The following is an 18,964-nucleotide window of genomic DNA, read 5'->3' as shown; positions in this document are numbered from 1 at the left end:
TATTAACACGAATTCTTTACAGACGAATGAAAAAACTGGACGAAGCCGACCTCGAGGAAGATCAGTTTGGATTCCATACAAATGTTGGAACACACGAGGCAATATTTACCCTATGAGTTATCTTAAAACATAGATTAAGGGAAGGCAAACCTACGTTTCTAGCATTTGTAGACTTAGAAAAAGCTTTTGATAACATTGACTGGAATACCCTCTTTCAAATTATGAAGGTGGCAGGGGTCAAATACAGGGAGCGAAAGGCTATTTACAATTTGTACAGAAACCAGAAGGCAGTTATAAGAGTCGAAGGACATGAAAGGGAAGCAGTGGTTGGGAAGGGAGTGAGACGGGGTTTTAGCCTATCCCCGATGTTATTGGCTCTGAGCACCATGGGACTTAACATCTATGGTCATCAGTCCCCTAGAACTTAGAACTACTTAAACCTAACTAACTTAAGGACATCACACAACACCCAGTCATCACGAGGCAGAGAAAATCCCTGACCCCGCCGAGAATCGAACCCGGGAACCCGGGTGTTATTGAATCTGTATATTGAGCAAGCAGTAATGGAAACAACAGAAAAATTTGGAGTAGGAATTAAAAACCATGGAGAAGAAATAAAAACTCTGAAGTTTTCCGATGACATTGTAATTCTGTCAGAGACACCAAAGAACTTGGAAGAGCAGTTCAATGGAATGGACAGTGTCTTGAAAGGAGGATATAAAATGAACATCAACAAAAGCAAAATGAGGATAATGGAATTTGATCTACATCTACATCTACATGACTACTCTGCAATTCACAGTTAAGTGCTTAGCAGAGGGTTCGTCGAACCACAGTCATACTATCTCTCTACCATTCCACGCCCGAAGAGCGCGCGGGAAAAACGAACACCTAAACCTTTCTCATCGAGCTCTGATTTCTCTTATTTTATTTTGATGATCATTCCTACCTATGTAGGTTGGGCCCAACAAAATATTTTCGCATTCGGAAGATAAAGTTGGTGACTGAAATTTCGTAAATAGATCTCGCCGCGACGAAAAACATCTTTGCTGTAATGACTTCCATCCCAATTCGCGTATCATATCTGCCATACTCTCTCCCCTACTACGTGATAATACAAAACGAGCTGCCCTTTTTTGCACCCTTTCGATGTCCTCCGTCAATCCCACCTGGTAAGGATCCCACACCGCGCAGCAATATTCTAACAGAGGACGATCGAGTGTAGTGTAAGCTGTCTCTTTAGTGGACTTGTTGCATCTTCTGTGTCCTGCCAATGAAACGTAACCTTTGGCTCGCCTTCCCCACAATATTATCTATGTGGTCTTTCCAACTGAAGTTGTTCGTAATTTTAACACCCAGGTACCTAGTTGAATTGGCAGCCTTGAGAATTGTACTATTTATCGAGTAATCGAATTCCAACGGATTTCTTTTGGAACTCATGTGGATCACCTCACACTTTTCGTTATTTAGCGTCAACTGCCACCTGCCACACCGTACAGCAATCTTTTCTAAATCGCTTTGCAACTGATACTGGTCTTCGGATGACCTTACTAGACGGTAAATTACAGCATCATCTGCGAACAACCTAAGAGAACTGTTCAGATGGTCACCCAGGTCATTTATATAGATCAGGAACAGCAGAGGTCCCAGGACGCTTCCCTGGGGAACACCTGATCTCACTTCAGTTTTACTCGATGATTTGCCGTCTATTACTACGAACTGCGACCTTCCTGACAGGAAATCACGAATCCAGTCGCACAACTGAGACGATACCCCATACGCCCGCAGCTTGATTAGAAGTCGCTTATGAGGAACGGTGTCAAAAGCTTCCGGAAATCTAGAAATACGGAATCAACTTGAGATCCCCTGTCGATAGCAGCCATCGTTGCACAAGAACGATGGTGAAACCATGCTGATTACGTATCAATAGATCGTTCCCTTCGAGGTGATTCATAATGTTTGAATACAGTATATGCTCCAAAACCCTACTGCAAACCGACGTCAATGATATAGGTCTGTAGTTAGATGGATTACTCCTACTACCCTTCTTAAACACTGGTGCGACCTGCGCAATTTTCCAATCTGTAGGTACAGATCTATCGGTGAGCGAGCGGTTGTATATGAGTGCTAAGTAGGGAGCTATTGTATCAGCGTAATCTGAAAGGAACCTAATCGGTATACAACCTGGACCTGAAGACTTGCCCGTATCAAGCGATTTGAGTTGCTTCGCAACCTCTAAGGTATCTACTTCTAAGAAACTCATGATAGCAGCTGTTCGTGTTTCAAATTCTGGAATATTCCATTCATCTTCCCTGGTGAAGGAATTTCGGAAAACTGCGTTCAATAACTCCGCTTTAGCGGCACAGTCGTCGGTAACAGTACCATCGGCACTGCGCAGCGAAGGTATTGACTGCGTCTTGCCGCTTGTGTACTTTACATACGACCAGAATTTCTTCGGATTTTCTACCAAATTTCGAGACAATGTTTCGTTTTGGAACCTATTAAAGGCATCTCGCATTGAAGTCCGTGCCAAATTTCGCGCGTCTGTAAATTTTAGCCAATCCTCGGCATTTCGCGTTCTTCTGAACTTCGCATGCTTTTTCCGTTGCCTCTGCAACAGAGTTCGGACCTGTTTTGTGTACCAGGGGGATTCAGTTCCATCTCTTACCAGTTTATGAGGTATGAATCTCTCAAGTCGAATTAAATCAGGTGATGCTGAGGGAATTAGATTAGGAAATGAGACACATACAGTAGTAGATGAGTTTTGCTGTTTGGGTAGCAAAATAACTGATGATGGTCGAAGTAGAGAGGATATAAAATGTAAACTGGCAATGGCAAGGAAAGCGTTTCTGAAGAAGAGAAATTTAGTAACATTGAGTATAGATTTAAGTGTCAGGAAGGCTTCTCTGAAAGTATTTGTAAGAAGTGTAGCCATGTATGGAAGTGAAACATGGACGATAAAGAGTGTAGAAAAATATGGTTCAAATGGCTCTGAGCACTATGGGACTCAACTTCTGAGGTCATTAGTCCCAGAGAACTTAGAACTAGTTAAACCTAACTAACCTAAGGACATCACACACATCCATGCCCGAGGCAGGATTCGAACCTGCGACCGTAGCGGTCTCGCGGTTCCAGACTGCAGCGCCTAGAACCGCACGGCCACTTCGGCCGGCTAAATAGTGTAGACAAGAAGAGAATAGAAGCTTTCGAAATGTGGTACTACAGAAGAATGCTGAAGATTAGATGGGTAGATCACGTAACTAATCAGGAGGTACTGAATAGAATTGGGGAAAAGAGGAATTTGTGGCAGAACTTGACTAGAAGAAGGGATCGGTTGGTAGGACAGATTCTGAGGCATCAAGGGATCACCAATATAGTATTGGAGGGCAGACCAAGAGATGAATACACTACGCAGATTCAGAAGGCTGTAGGTTGTAGTAGGTACTCGGAGATGAAGAAGCTTGCACAGGATAGAATAGCATGGAGAGCTGCATCAAACCAGTCTCTGTACTGAAGACTACAACAACAGGCCGCTGATTTGCGTACGCGGTGATGGTGCCCGATAGCGACCCAGACAGATTTCATAAGGTTTATATGAGGCAAATTCGGTCGCCGAGACATATACGTGAGTTCACTATAATGCCCCTAAAACCACTGTAGCACGGTTCTGGCCGGAGATACGGACAGTTACACTGCTGAAAGATGACATTGTCGTCGAGGAAGACATCAAGCATAAAGGAGCGCGGGTGGTTGACAGGGGTGTCTTCGATTATTACCAGATCCCATGCAAGCGCAGAGTAATGTCTCCCACAACATCATTCTGTACCCACCAGTGTCAGTCGCGGGCTGCACGATTCGGGCCGCCGTTCATCTCGATGACGGCGTTTGTGCAGACGACCGTCGACCTAGTGTAGCAAAAATGTGATTCACCCGATGAGCCGACAGGTTTCCATTAATTGACGGTCGAATCTCGATGAATCCGTGCCTATTGCAATCGCAACTGACGATGTCATTGGGTCGACATGTCAACACGCAGGGGGGCTTTGCTGCGGATCTCCTTGTTGAACAATGTACGATGCATTGTGCTATTTCGGTAGAAATGCCACAGGTCACAATCTGTTCTACTTTACAGAGCAAACATGCTTCCGAACCCCACGTTCTGCGAACAGTCGTAGACGTTCAACCATTTAGCGCGTAGTGGTAGTTTCACTGACCTTCTGCGTCTTTCCATAGATGGTCACTATAGTGGAACGTGAACATTCGACCAGCTTAGCCGTTTAGGAGATACTTGTTCGTAATAGAAAGACGCTTATCTTAATGTATTTCCCCATTTGCAGCCCATATTTTCGCTGATACCCCGTCCGAGTCTGCTCCGCTTATATACTTTTGTTAGCGCCTCACATGCCGTGATGCCACCAGGCGGCATCCACCGTCGCGGTGGCCAGTGTTCATAATGTTTTGGCTTTTCAGTGTATGATACTTCGGACATGAAAGATACTCATGATAAGTTGGTGTTTATTTTACATAGTTTACATATACGCATTCGCAGAGACGGCGGACGATGCCGGTATGTTTTCTCCGCACTATGCGCGAATCCCACCAAAGCACATTCTTTTTAATTGTGCTTCTCTAACCAAGGTGCTGTGTAGTGGGTCATCCTGCCGCCATTGACTTGCAAGAGTCGCAACGATCACGTGCCGGCCGCCCAAGTCACAGCGGCGATGTCATAACAGCCTGCGAATGTCTGTTTGCGTCCCACGTTTTAATGTTTTACAATTACTACACTGCGTGCCTCAGCGATACAGATGACCGTACCGTAGGTGCAACCACAACGGAGGGGTATCTGTTGAGAGGCCAGACAAACGTGTGGTTCCTGAAGAGGGGCAGCAGCCTTTTCAGTAGTTGCAGGGGCAACAGTCTGGATGATTGACTGATCTGGCCTTGTAACATTAACCAAAACGGCTGAAAGCAAGGGGAAACTACAGCCGTAATTATTCCCGAGGACATGCAGCTTTACTGTATGATTAAATGATGATGGCGTCCTCTTGGGTAAAATATTACGGAGGTAAAATAGTCCCCCATTCGGATCTCCGGGCGGGGACTACTCAAGAGGACGTCGTTATCAGGAGAAAGAAAACTGGCATTCTACGGATCGGAGCGTGGAATGTCAGATCCCTTAATCGGGCAGGTAGATTAGAAAATTTAAAAAGAGAAATGGATAGGTTAAAGATAGATATAGTGGGAATTAGTGAAGTTCGGTGGCAGGAGGAACAATACTTTTGGTCAGGTGATTACAGGGTTATAAATACAAAAGCAAATAGGGGTAATGCAGGAGTAGGTTTAATAATGAATAAAAAAATAGGAGTGCGGGTAAGCTACTACAAACAACATAGTGAACGCATTATTGTGGCCAAGACAGACACAAAGCCCATGCCTACTACAGTAGTACAAGTTTATATGCCAACTAGCTCTGCAGATGATGAAGAAATTGATGAAATGTATGACGACATAAAAGAAATTATTCAGGTAGTGAAGGGAGACGAAAATTTAATAGTCATTGGGGACTGGAATTCGTCAGTAGGAAAAGGGAGAGAAGGAAACATAGTAGGTGAATATGGATTGGGGGGAAGAAATGAAAGAGGAAGCCGCCTTGTAGAATTTTGCACAGAGCATAACTTAATCATAGCTAACACATGGTTCAAGAATCATAAAAGAAGGTTGTATACCTGGAAGAATCCTGGAGATACTAAAAGGTATCAGATAGATTATATAATCGTAAGACAGAGATTTATGAACCAGGTTTTAAATTGTAAGACATTTCCAGGGGCAGATGTGGATTCTGACCACAATCTATTGGTTATGAACTGCAGATTGAAACTGAAGAAACTGCAAAAAGGTGGGAATTTAAGGAGATGGGACCTGGATAAACTGAAAGAACCAGAGGTTGTAGAGAGTTTGAGGGAGAGCATAAGGGAACAATTGACAGGAATGAGAGAAAGAAATACAGTAGAAGAAGAATGGGTAGCTCTGAGGGATGAAGTAGTGAAGGCAGCAGACGATCAAGTAGGTAAAAAGACGAGGGCTAATAGAAATCCTTGGGTAACAGAAGAAATATTGAATTTAATTGATAAAAGGAGAAAATATAAAAATGCAGTAAATGAACCAGGCAAAAAGGAATACAAACGTCTCAAAAATGAGATCGACAGGAAGTGCAAAATGGCTAAGCAGGGCTGGCTAGAGGACAAATGTAAGGATGTAGAGGCTTGTCTCACTAGGGGTAAGATAGATACTGCCTACAGGAAAATTAAAGAGACCTTTGGAGAGAAGAGAACCACTTGTACGAATATCAAGAGCTCAGATGGCAACCCCGTTCTAAGCAAAGAAGGGAAGGCAGAAAGGTGGAAGGAGTATATAGAGGGTCTATACAGGGGCGATGTTCTTGAGGATAATATTATGGAAATGGAAGAGGATGTAGATGAAGACGAAATGGGAGAAGAGTTTGACAGAGCACTGAAAGACCTGAGTCGAAACAAGGCCCCGGGAGTAGACAACATTCCATTAGAACTACTGATGGCCTTGGGAGAGCCAGTCATGACAAAACTCTACCATCTGGTGAGCAAGATGTATGAGACAGGCGAAATACCCTCAGACTTCATGAAGAATATAATAATTCCAATCCCAAAGAAAGCAGGTGTAGACAGATGTGAAAATTACCGAACTATCAGTTTAATAAGTCACAGCTGCAAAATACTAACGCGAATTCTTTACAGACGAATGGAAAAACTGGTAGAAGCGGTCCTCGGGGAAGATCAGTTTGGATTCCGTAGAAATGTTGGGACACGTGAGGCAATATTAACCTTACGACTTATCTTAGAAGAAAGATTAAGAAAAGGAAAACCTACGTTTCTGGCATTTGTAGACTTAGAGAAAGCTTTTGACAATGTTGATTAGAATACTCTCTTTCAAATTCTGAAGGTGGCAGGGGTAAAATACAGGGAGCGAAAGGCTATTTACAATTTGTACAGAAACCAGAGGGCAGTTATAAGAGTCGAGGGGCATGAAAGGGAAGCAGTGGTTGGGAAAGGAGTGAGACATGGTTGTAGCCTCTCCCCGATGTTATTCAATCTGTATATTGAGCAAGCAGTAAAGGAAACAAAAGAAAAATTCGGAGTAGGTATTAAAATTCATGGAGAAGAAGTAAAAACTTTGAGGTTCGCCGATGACATTGTAATTCTGTCAGAGACAGCAAAGGACTTGGAAGAGCAGTTGAACGGAATGAACAGTGTCTTGAAAGGAAGATATGAGATGAACATCAACAAAAGCAAAACAAGGATAATGGAATGTAGTCAAATTAAATCGGGTGATGCTGAGGGAATTAGATTAGGAAATGAGACACTTAAAGTAGTAAAGGAGTTTTGCTATTTAGGGAGTAAAATAACTGATAATGGTCGAAGTAGAGAGGATATAAAATGTAGACTGGCAATGGCAAGGAAATCGTTTCTGAAGAAGAGAAATTTGTTAACATCGAGTATAGATTTAAGTGTCAGGAAGTCGTTTCTGAAAGTATTTGTATGGAGTGTAGCCATGTATGGAAGTGAAACGTGGACGATAACTAGTTTGGACAAGAAGAGAATAGAAGCTTTCGAAATGTGGTGCTACAGAAGAATGCTGAAGATAAGGTGGGTAGATCACGTAACTAATGAGGAGGTATTGAATAGGATTGGTGAGAAGAGAAGTTTGTGGCACAACTTGACTAGAAGAAGGGATCGGTTGGTAGGACATGTTTTGAGGCATCAAGGGATCACAAATTTAGCATTGGAGGGCAGCGTGGAGGGTAAAAATCGTAGAGGGAGACCAAGAGACGAATACACTAAGCAGATTCAGAAGGATGTAGGTTGCAGTAGGTACTGAGAGATGAAGAAGCTTGCACAGGATAGAGTAGCATGGAGAGCTGCATCAAACCAATCTCAGGACTGAAGACCACAACAACAACAACACTGCGTTATTTAAGCAAACTTATACACTCTTACTGCAAAGTGCAACTGGCTGACGTTAAAATGAATGTTCTAATGGGTCGACTTCTCGGACTACTGCATCAGCTTCGTGCAGGTGACTATCGTCTTAGACAACCCAAGTACAAGTGCAATATTATTAAAGCTGCAGAAACAATTTTTTTCTCAATCCAGGACTTTGTTCTCCACAATAACATAAAAAATATGGATATTAACTGATTAGAATTGGGTCCTTTCTAGTATAAAAATATATGTAGCACTACTGTCAATCTGCAGTTACTCCACTGCGGTAACAAAACTCTCAAAAATTGACTGGTGTAGATTTACACCTCCCAGGAAATCATAGCCAAAAAAAAGGGAAAAGAAAAAAAAGCCGGCCAACTCAAGAATCATATCCGTGGTACCCTAGCCATCGCTTCCGCCCACCAGGCGACACGTCACTGGTATCAAATTGATAGACTAATTAATTAAATTGATCATGAGAGTCACTTTGCATGGTTAGTATTTTTTTTTTTTTTCAGCAGTAGGATCACCTTCACCAGGCAGCTCAGATGGGAATCGCTGGAGGGAAGGCGATGTTCCTTTCGAGGAACACTATTGAGAACAGACATTTGAAGCTGACCACAGAAGGATTCTACTGCCGGCAACGTACATTTCGTGCAAGGACTGCGCTACTGAAAACACTATCACAACAACTGAGTACGTTACGGTCACCATGCATTAAACGCGGTCTTGGGTCCACAGGCGTACACAAGAGCCGCTGATAGTGTTACGCTTTCTCGTAAAAATGCTGACTGCGATTTGGAATCAAGTTTATCCATCCAACCACATACTTGCGTTGGATCCTATGGGCACGTCTTTTGATGATTACAGCCACTGGTGAATCATGTTTCTGGCACTCTCATATCTGGAAAAGAATAACCTTCTCCAAACCTGTCTGCTACTAAGGACCCCATGCAGCAAAACTCCAGTGTCGTTTCCTAGACAGTCCCTCTGCATCATGTAACTGTTCCTCAATCTCTGTCCCGCCCTCCCTGCAGCTTTGTCCGTCTGATCGGTCCAATTTAAGTTGGAACTGAGGAGAAGTCAGAGACGGCTATATCTAAGAACGTCTGCATCCTGGAACTGGAAAAGGACGAAGATTTAGCTACTGCATTGCAGTGCGTCTCCAATCTGCATACAAGTACTGCAGTCCGAAGGAGATCTGCAACCCTTAGGGTGCATCCATGTCTGCCACCTAAACATTCTCTCTATCCTCGTTATTTTGTACCAGACAGAGGGAAAAATCTACAAACTATAAAAAATTCCGCAAATGCGACAGGATAGAGATCTTGATAAAATATTACTGCATCCCTCTCTTCCCATATATCGAGAACACATACCACCTGCATGCTGGCATCAGCCATATGTGCCGATCCTATTGGGTATGCACGTATAGATCCATTGGAGCAGGTGGTCTGTAATCGGAGTCGCTAGCACAAACCAGTGTCAGGTTTCGTCGCCTGTACTGTACGAGGATCATATCCCACAGAGTATCAATCGCAAGAGAGGGCCCCTGTGTGTTTGCTTGATATATTGTTCTTCTGCTGTAACAAAACCAAGCAGTGTATGATTAAAGCTGTGTACACAGTCATGTATTTCGTTTTTACCACCACTATTTCGAGATCTGTGTCAGGTGCTAAACTGACATTAACACGTCTTGATCCACTGGTTCTCACTGTAAGCTGGACATCGCATGTTGTCAACTATACTGCTGCTCCCACAACACACAGGAGAATTGAAATAAAAGACAGAGGCAGTGGATGTTTCTTATTGACGAAAATGCAGAAGAAATCACAACTGGAAGTGTTTGTGGCACTGTGGGGTGGTTCCAAACAGCTGAACAAAGCTGATTGATTACCTCTACTTTTAAACTCGTCTTTCACAGTGACAGGGTAGCAGATGTCTTGGCGTTCCATTTCGATTGATTCCTCATATTGCAGTCATGAATGCGATCACTGCAAGCATTGATTCATTTGCTAAACAGCTAGAAACTCTAGTACTATATACACAAGTATCAGGAGGAGAAGTTGCTGACATGCACTAAGTCCTTACATTTCTTTGCAAGCCAACTGCACTTCAGAAGCAGAACGGAATTTGCCGGTGTAAATGCCATAGAAGATTGCAGTTTCTATGAAACGTCTTGTTAATGGTGGGAGGTAGTATCGCATAGCAATACTCTACTAAAAATGGGTACTGACAGCCGTACATAAAGCAACTTGTAGGATACCCTACTAAACAAGAGGGCTGACAGGCATACTGTAGACGATCTTTGCTATACAGACTGCAACATAGCACAGCTTCCTGACAATCAGGATTGAGAAAAGCTTGCAAACTATTCTCTTTCCATCTACACTTTTAACTGAAGAGGTGCAGAAAAACAGGCAACCCACAATTAAAAAAAAAAAATTGGTAAGTGCTGCCATAAGTCGATGGGTACAGTAAATATCAAAATTTACATTGGTGTAACCCCTAACTATCACATTTGATTTTAATACAGCACGGAAAATTTCTTCCCTTTCTCTAGACATAATTTCTGTAATGTCAAAAACAGGCTAACCTTCCACCACACTCCAGCTTCCCTCTAGTGGAAAGAAGCTGCACAGCTGAGTCACAGGATAGCCAACACTATGCCAAAAGATAAACAGACAAAAGTTAATTAACTGAATTGTAAAAGGTTTGGAGGAAGAGACAGATTACATGGGAATAAAAAAAAGTATAAATAGGAAATACGAGTCTCGTATAGTATTTAAATAAATACATTTCTGAACCCATTTGAAGTGTTCAGTTGGGACATTCAATACAGAATACAAATAGTAAACAAGGAATATATAGAAATTGAAAAACTGACAAAAGCATGAAAATTAGTGGAATCTGATGAAGGGGAAATGTGATGTACAGAACTGGTGTGAAGAAGTTAGAAAGAGAACAGTGATAAAGAGGAAAGAAATTATAAGTATGTAGTAAAAAGCCCAAAAACACAAGGTTCAAATTGTGCTTGTGAAAGAAAATGCTTCAATATTCTACCTGCAGTAACATGGGAGAAGTTTTTCCTTCATTTTTAGAATATAAGTAACCATGATCTTCTAAATTCTTATATATTTGGATGAGTGAATATGAATCATGTCAAAGGACGTTACTGACGATCTAGCGAAGAGCAGGCAGCACACAACTAACATCTATAATGCTATTGTAGGTGACACAGACATTCACATTTGTTAAGACGTCTTCTCTAGCAGTTTCAGTATAAGCAATGGACACCTATCTAATGTAATTTGACAAATTAAATTCTGGAACGCCTGAGGTAAGTTTCTGTGTTTGATCATATATCAAAACAATAGACTTATATTAAACATGATAAATTTATGCAGGCCCACAGCCAGTGATGGACTAGAGGTGCAGTCTGCTCCCTGGGTTTTTGTTCTGGCCCTATTTTAAATAGAATATACATTTTTGTTCATTAAGATTATAATGTTCGTCTGCGAAATAGATAAGATAAAATCCCATGTCTTACACCCCCTCCCCCGCCCCCCACCCCCTCTATAGCTTTGTTAAACGCCATGAAAAACTATTTTAATAACATGAAATTTTTATAATGTGAAAATATTATTTTCATGAAGGATGAATAAAGGTGTGTGTGTGTGTGTGTGTGTGTGTGTGTGTGTGTAAATATTATGGCCCTCACTGCAGGTCTGAATACGTGTAACACGGCATTAAATACTAAATGTTAAGGTGTTGAAATGGGAGAGACATAACAATCGCCAAACTAAATGCAGCGAAAAAGACCAGGAATTTGCACAGGCTCATACAAATAGTTCTTCTACGCAGTCAAACCACTATTCCAGAAATAATAATGCCACCATGATATATTTGTGTGCAGATCTAAACATTAGCAAGACAACTACTTTCATCAAGGTAAGTTCAAAGACAACAATAAGGAAGCGCTTAGGCTTGGCATGTATCATAAAATATTTCGTCAGTTTTTCAGTATCGGCTTTACAACACCAAGTAGTGACGTCTGTCAAGTTTTTGATTGTGATCACCTTAAGGTAAATGGTCAGAAAAAATAATAGACTAGAAGGAAAACTTAACTTTCATGTTAACCTGGTTACTACTGCTACCGAAAATTTAACATCGGACACAAAATATTCAAAAGCTAAATCTACCTACGCCCCCACTTATCTGTAGGAAACGCATTCTAAAAATTCCAGCAATAGATATTTAACTTCTGCTTACAGAATGAATCTAATAATGATGAAACAATGTTTTTGTGGTTGCAGCAAGTAGTAGGTAGGGGGACAGATGACACTGTACCATATCTTAAGCAGTATATTATAGTGTCGATTCCTGACAATGTGCCTCGGCTTATGGCGTATTCAGAGTCTTGCTTTTGGCCAAAATGAAAACTTCTCTTCGGCTATTTTTTGAATATATCTAACACAGGCAGGGAGAATCGATGTTGTGGAATACAACTATGCAGTGTCTCCTCGTAAAATATTTACCCCATGATCACAATTTTGAATTAACTGAGAAAAAGCGAAGACAGGTATCTTCCATCTATTTTCCAGATCAGTGGATGGTGCTCCGTAAGAATACAAGAGTAAAGAAACGTTTCAATGTTTTAAAAAATTACATGTGACATGTTTGTTACTGTAAAACCTCTTCTTCATACGGTGCAGAAACGAACAGTATATGAATCTGGGCAGAAGGTTTTATTAAGTAGGATTACATGTTTGAAAATTATTAAAGCTCGCCCTTCTAAGTTATTCTTTAAATATAGTTATGACAGTTTTGACAAATTTGATCCTGTAGATATTAGAAAAACAAGCACCTGATAGCCCATCCATTACTAGTTTGATATTTCCTGTCAAATATGATGGTGCCAGACATATTAAACCTATTGAGCTCAAAGATTTATAAGAATTACTAAATTAAATCCCACAAGTGAACCATGAGTAATACAGATTCTGAGAATATTAATGACAATGCATTGTTTAATAATACCGATTATTGTTATTTAATGAAGTTTTGTGTGCTTTTTAGAATAAATTCATGTAAAATACATTAAACCTGTTATAAAGTGCTAAGGATATAAAAACGCATTTTACTAGAATTAGTGGTAATTTGTGATTGTGGATTCTTTATTACTCAACAATTATTTCTCATGTTAAGTTGCATTATTAAGGATATGACTCATTAGAAACACCAAGAGGTGATTTCTTTATGAATTCCTGTTAAAAAATAAGGTTGAAAACAATTCGATGTATTTTTGCAGGCTCACTTACAACAACCATTTCTAAAAATTGTGGGTTAGCCTGTTTTTCTGCGAATGTCATCAATTATATACTTATAAAAAACGAGGAGATTGTTATCACAGGAGATACAAGTGTTATACAGAAGTTGTGCTATGTATTTTTCATACACCACCATTTACAATATACTGATGTATGCTCTGATTATAGTGTAAACTGATACTCAGCCAATCATTTGCTAAAGTGCTAGAAACTCTAGTTCTATACATAAGAATATAGGAAGAAAAGTTGCTGACATGCACTAAATCCCCTTCCCTCGAATCGTTTTATTACTAACATTAGATTAGTGGAATGTTATTTGTCAGATACCCTTCATTTATGTTCTGAATACTGTATAATTCTTTCCCAATATCTGTGAGCAGTGAGTCATATGTATTTGGAATTGTAAAACACTTGCAAGTAACCATCTGAAAATCTAAAGTGGAATGATTCCATAAAACAAAATGCAAGGAAAAGGCAATACACAGAACGCATTTTGACATTATTATTGACAAAATCACGAGAAGTTTCCATATATCGAGGTGTGGGAGTGTCACAGGAGGTGAGTGCTCTGTGCATATGTCCAACACAAGTAGCAAAGTTCCAGCAGCAAATATCCCATGACTTACCACCAATAGTGTAACAGGACATTAGTGGGCCTCTTCACCTTTTGATATGCAACACATTACATTTACCTGCGTCAGGTCGTCGTCCTCTGTAATTCGCTATTACATATGAACTGCTGGAAAACCTATGTCAACGTAAAAATTCATTGATTTCAACATACAATTGAAAAAAACCATGTTGCATTCCCTCTTGACGAAGATGTATGTGAACTACGGCATTTTCCACTTAAGGCACGCTGCTCGAATTTTACGTAATACCCTATATCACCTTTCAACACCTAAAACAAATTCTATAAACAACATTCAACAATATATAGTTTTATTTGTATGTTCTTACGAGCAGACCCTGCATACCCTCCAGTCACATATAAATAAAATCACGTATTCGTTCTATTTATGTGTTCGTGCAAAGTTGTTATCTTCTTGGTATTGCAGCTAGCCATCTATTACATTTTATATGAGGACTCGGTTAAGAATATAATGTTGGTCAAAACATTAGACTGCTTTATGTTTATAAGTTTGACATGTGATCATAACTTAATTCTCGGTTATGAATCATTAATTTACAGCACAAATTGACACTATCTATAAAATCACACTACGTGAATAATTGGTTTGTGATGTTTTCGACGTGCTTTAGGTGCTACTATCACCTGTATGTCAGCATCCTTTCTGCCCAAACGCTACAAATACGTAACAGTGTATGCAGAAATGTGTTGCAGTCCCACTACTCTGTCCTCAATAAGCCATAGAATACCTAGGACTACCTATCAAGACCGACCAAATTATAACTGCACAGACAGAAAAAATAAATAATGTAATGATATATCGTGAATAAATTTGTCTAGGTAACATAAAAGTGATTAACAATGCAAAACCACATGTTAATGTAAGCGCTAGATAAGCCATTGCATTAATAATCGGTGTAACCGCAAAAATGTTGAATGCAAGCATGCATACGCGCATGTGTGGTGCAGTACACGAGCCGGATGTCAGTTTCAGGGATGGAGTTCCAAGTCCGGTGATCCAATAAGCCAAACCAACATGTCGAACTCTGTAGTGCATGTTGGTCTACAACAGCCGGATGTGGGCGAGCGTTATCGTGTTGGAAAACACCCCCTGTAATGCTGTTCATGAATGGTAGCACAACAGGTCGAATCACCAGATTGACGCAGAAATTTGCAGTCGGGGTGCGTGGGATGATCACGAGTGTGCCCCTGGTATCATTCAAAATCGCTGTCCCGAACCATAACTCCAGGTGTATGTCCAGTATGTCCAGTGCACAGAGAGGCTGGTCACAGGCCCTCAACTGGCCTCCTTGTAACCAACACAGGGCCACCAATGGCACAGACGCAGAACCAGCTTTCACCAGAAAACACACCAAGCCTCCACCCTGCCCTTCAATGAACCACTGAAGTCGCAAATGGCGGTGGTTTGGGGTCGATGGAATGCACGCTACAGGGCGTCTCCCTCGGCGCTGTCAAATTGCTGCTGCAGATTGAGTACGATGCGCTGGACCCATACGCCGAAAACGATGGTCTTCCTTTTCGGTAGTGTCACGTGGCCGCCTGGAGCCCGGTTTTCCTGCGAGTATACACTGTCGTGGACACCACTGCCAGCAGGCATGTACAGTGGCTAAATTCCTGCCAAGTATTTCTGCACTATCGTAGAAAGAACATCCACCTTCTCAGCCCTATTACACGACATCGTTCAAACTCAGTAAGGCGCTGATAATGGCGTCTTTGTCGCCTTAAATGTATTCTTGACTAATTTCACCACACAACTTCTAATTTCGATGGTAACTAACGCTCACGATCATTACAGCATGTATTTAATGCAAGTCTGATTTGCAACCTCACATCGGCGCTACTAGCTCCACTCTTGTGTGACTAGCGTGAAATTTGAATAGACGAAATCTTTCGTTTATCTCGCAATTTTTTTCCGTCACCTGCATGACACGTCATACGAAAAAGATTCCGATTTTCAGATGCGTTTTTACACTGAAGCGCCAAAGAAACTGGTATAGGCATGCGTATTCAAATACAGAGATATGTAAAGAGGCACAATACGACGCTGCGGTCGGCAACGCCTATATAAGACTACAAGGGTCTGGCGCAGTTGTTAGATGGGTTACAGCTGCTACAATGGCAGGTTATTAAGATTTAAGTGAGTTTGAAGGAGGTGTTATAGTCGGCGCACGAGCGATAGGACACAGCATCTCCGCGGTAGCGATGAAGTGGGGATTTTCCCGTACGACCATTTCACCAGTATATCGTGAATACAAGGAATCCGGAAAAACATCAAGTCTCCGACATCTCTGTGGCCAGATAAAGATACTGCAAGAATGGGACCAACGACGACTGAAGAGAATCGTTCAACGTGACAGAAGTGCAACCCTTCCGCAAATTGCTGCAGATTTCAATGATAGGCCATCAACAAGTGTCAGCGTGCGAACCATTCAGCGAAACATCATCGATATGGGATTTGGGAGCCGAAGGCCCACACGTGTACCCTCGACGACTGCACGACACAAAGCTATACGCCTCGCCAGGGCCGGCAACACCAACATTGGACTGTTGATGACTGGAAACATGTTGTCTGGTCGGACGAGTCTCGTTTCAAATTGTATCGAGCGGATGGGCGTGTACAGGTATGGGGACAGCCTCTTGAATCCATGGACCCTGTATGTCAGCAGGGGACTGTTCAAGCTGATGGAGGCTGTAATGGTGTGGGGTGTGTGCAGTTGGAGTGATATGGAATTCCTGATACGTCTAGAAACGATTCTGACAGGTGACACGTACGTAAGCATCCTGTCTGATCACCTGTATCCATTCATGTCCATTTTGCATTCCGACGGACTTGGCAAATCCAGCAGGACAATGCGACACCCCACACGTCTAGAATTGGTACAGAGTGGCTCCAGGAACACCCTTCTAAGTTTAAACACTTCCGCTGACCACCAAACTCCCCAGACATGAACATTATTGAGCATATCTAAGCAACGTGCTGTTCAGAAGAGATCTCCACCCCCTCGTACTCTTACGGATTCATGGACAGCCCTACAGGATTCATGGTGTCAATTTCCTCCAGCACAACTTCAGACATTAGTCGAGTCCATGCCATATGGTGTTGCGGCACTTCTGCGTGATATTGGGCAGGTGTACCAGTTTCTTTGGATCTTCAGTGTAGGATGTTATTCAGAAGGTTAAAAGGATTTTTAGATAGTAATTGCACTCAGAATCATTGATAAATAATACCACGCAGTTGGAGCTGTAAGCTTGCCATTACTTACAAAGATACATGTACATCAGGTTTTTTTCAATTGCCAATTCGAAACCACCATGTCCAGCTCCACACGAATTGTCTGTAACGAAAGTGTTTCACAACGGTCCACCGTATTCACGTGCATGGGAAATGAGAGGTAGTAAAAAGTTACTCAAGGAACCGGCATTACTGAAGGACCGTAAAACAGTTTTGATATGTTTCCGGTTTTTTCTTCTTTTCGTCGTATTGAACTATGGTAGGTAACAAATTTTGGCAATATCTTATAGGAATTAACGTGAGGACAAGTCTTCTACAGTTTCATGTGATACACCGCCATTAGACAGCTCATTAGACTCACCTGCCAGAATTTACCACTGTACACGTAAACAAAACGCAAATTTAATGATTGCATCACGGTCGTTAGCCGTGGTCAGGTGGTCACCATGAAACACCTCATTGTATAATTGTCACTGTCAGTGTCCCAGAATGTTGTCAGAACTGTCGAGTTAAAAAAATTGTTATAGTATAGGAGAACTTTGATGGTGGTGGTAGCATGGACGACGATCGGATGTTAATAATGAATCATTGTTGAAAATGTCCTCGAGAATTAGAGATACATGTAATAAAAAAATATCAGAGTGCTTTAAGATCACACGCATATTGTACTCACTGTAATCGCTCCATTCTCCTCTTCACGCATCGTTCAGTGACGGCCTGTTTGTGTTATCGCGATTGGAGGCAGTTGGCCGTCTCAGATGCGCTTTGTCGGCATGACAAAGAGCGGCCACTCTCCACCTCTCGTTCTAGCATTATCTATCAGGTGTGTTGGTGATTCTTCCTGGGCGATAGAGAGCGGCCACTCTCCATTTCATTTGTATTCCAGTAGCAGTTCAAGCTGTAGAACCGCGACTCTGGCATCAGTTGCGAAAGAGCGCAGTACGGTAGGCGGACAGTGCAGAGGCCGCGAGCACTTATGGAGCATAAAATGGAAGATAGCTTTTGCTTGTTTTTAATGAAGCGCGTGCCTCTGCCATTCTTATCCAATGCCAGTGGTGGTGGTAACAGCACAACCGAGGATATAGTTTATAGTGCTATTTAGCGATGTCTTCTGCGTGCGTTTTTAACGTACAAAACTTGCGTGTAGAAACGCTCCTACTCCCATTTCCCACCATTATTTACAAGGCTACTATAATCTTATAGTGTCAGATTCCTCTAAGGCAATCTTATAGTGACATCATTGTTTTTAACACACTATGTCATTTTTAACACACTAGTATTGAAGGGACATGTACTTCATATGAAACGTAGACCTGGTATGTAACGGGAGTCTGTTTGTCACAGCAGTGCACACACAAAATGCCACGATGTCATTAAAATATAGTAATTCAGCCATTTAGACAACACACCCCTTTGAATTTCCCGCCATTTTTTAGTTACACACTGTAACGTCAAAGTGTGTGATGCGTTTTCGGATTATAAATTAAGATGATATCGAATTTTTTAAGTAGTTTAACTCTGCTGCAGGCATTTCATCATGACCATTCCACTACAGTGTACAGAACTCGAATGACGAAAATCACACTATGAGACTAGAGAGAGAAGGGAGTGGGGAGGTGGTAGGGGGATGAGGGGCTTCTTTCCCCGCCATTTTGAAGTCATCTTGCAGGCCTATATCAAGTTGGGGGGATGACCTTGAAAGTGAGCTAGTATACCCACAGTGGATGGGTGACCT

The 18,964-nt window shown here is 41.7% G+C and overlaps 1 protein-coding gene across 1 annotated transcript in view; it reads right to left on the bottom strand.

The window, feature by feature from the left end:
• Positions 1 to 18,964, bottom strand: part of LOC126249201 (uncharacterized) — a 608,431-nt gene that overhangs the window by 142,357 nt on the left and 447,110 nt on the right. The window lies entirely within an intron of this gene.

The sequence above is a fragment of the Schistocerca nitens genome, chromosome 3 (genome assembly GCF_023898315.1).
Source record: "Schistocerca nitens isolate TAMUIC-IGC-003100 chromosome 3, iqSchNite1.1, whole genome shotgun sequence".
NCBI classification, from domain to species: domain Eukaryota; kingdom Metazoa; phylum Arthropoda; class Insecta; order Orthoptera; family Acrididae; genus Schistocerca; species Schistocerca nitens.
The sequence above is the reverse complement of the archived record's forward strand: the minus strand, read 5'-3'. Positions and strand labels throughout refer to the sequence as shown.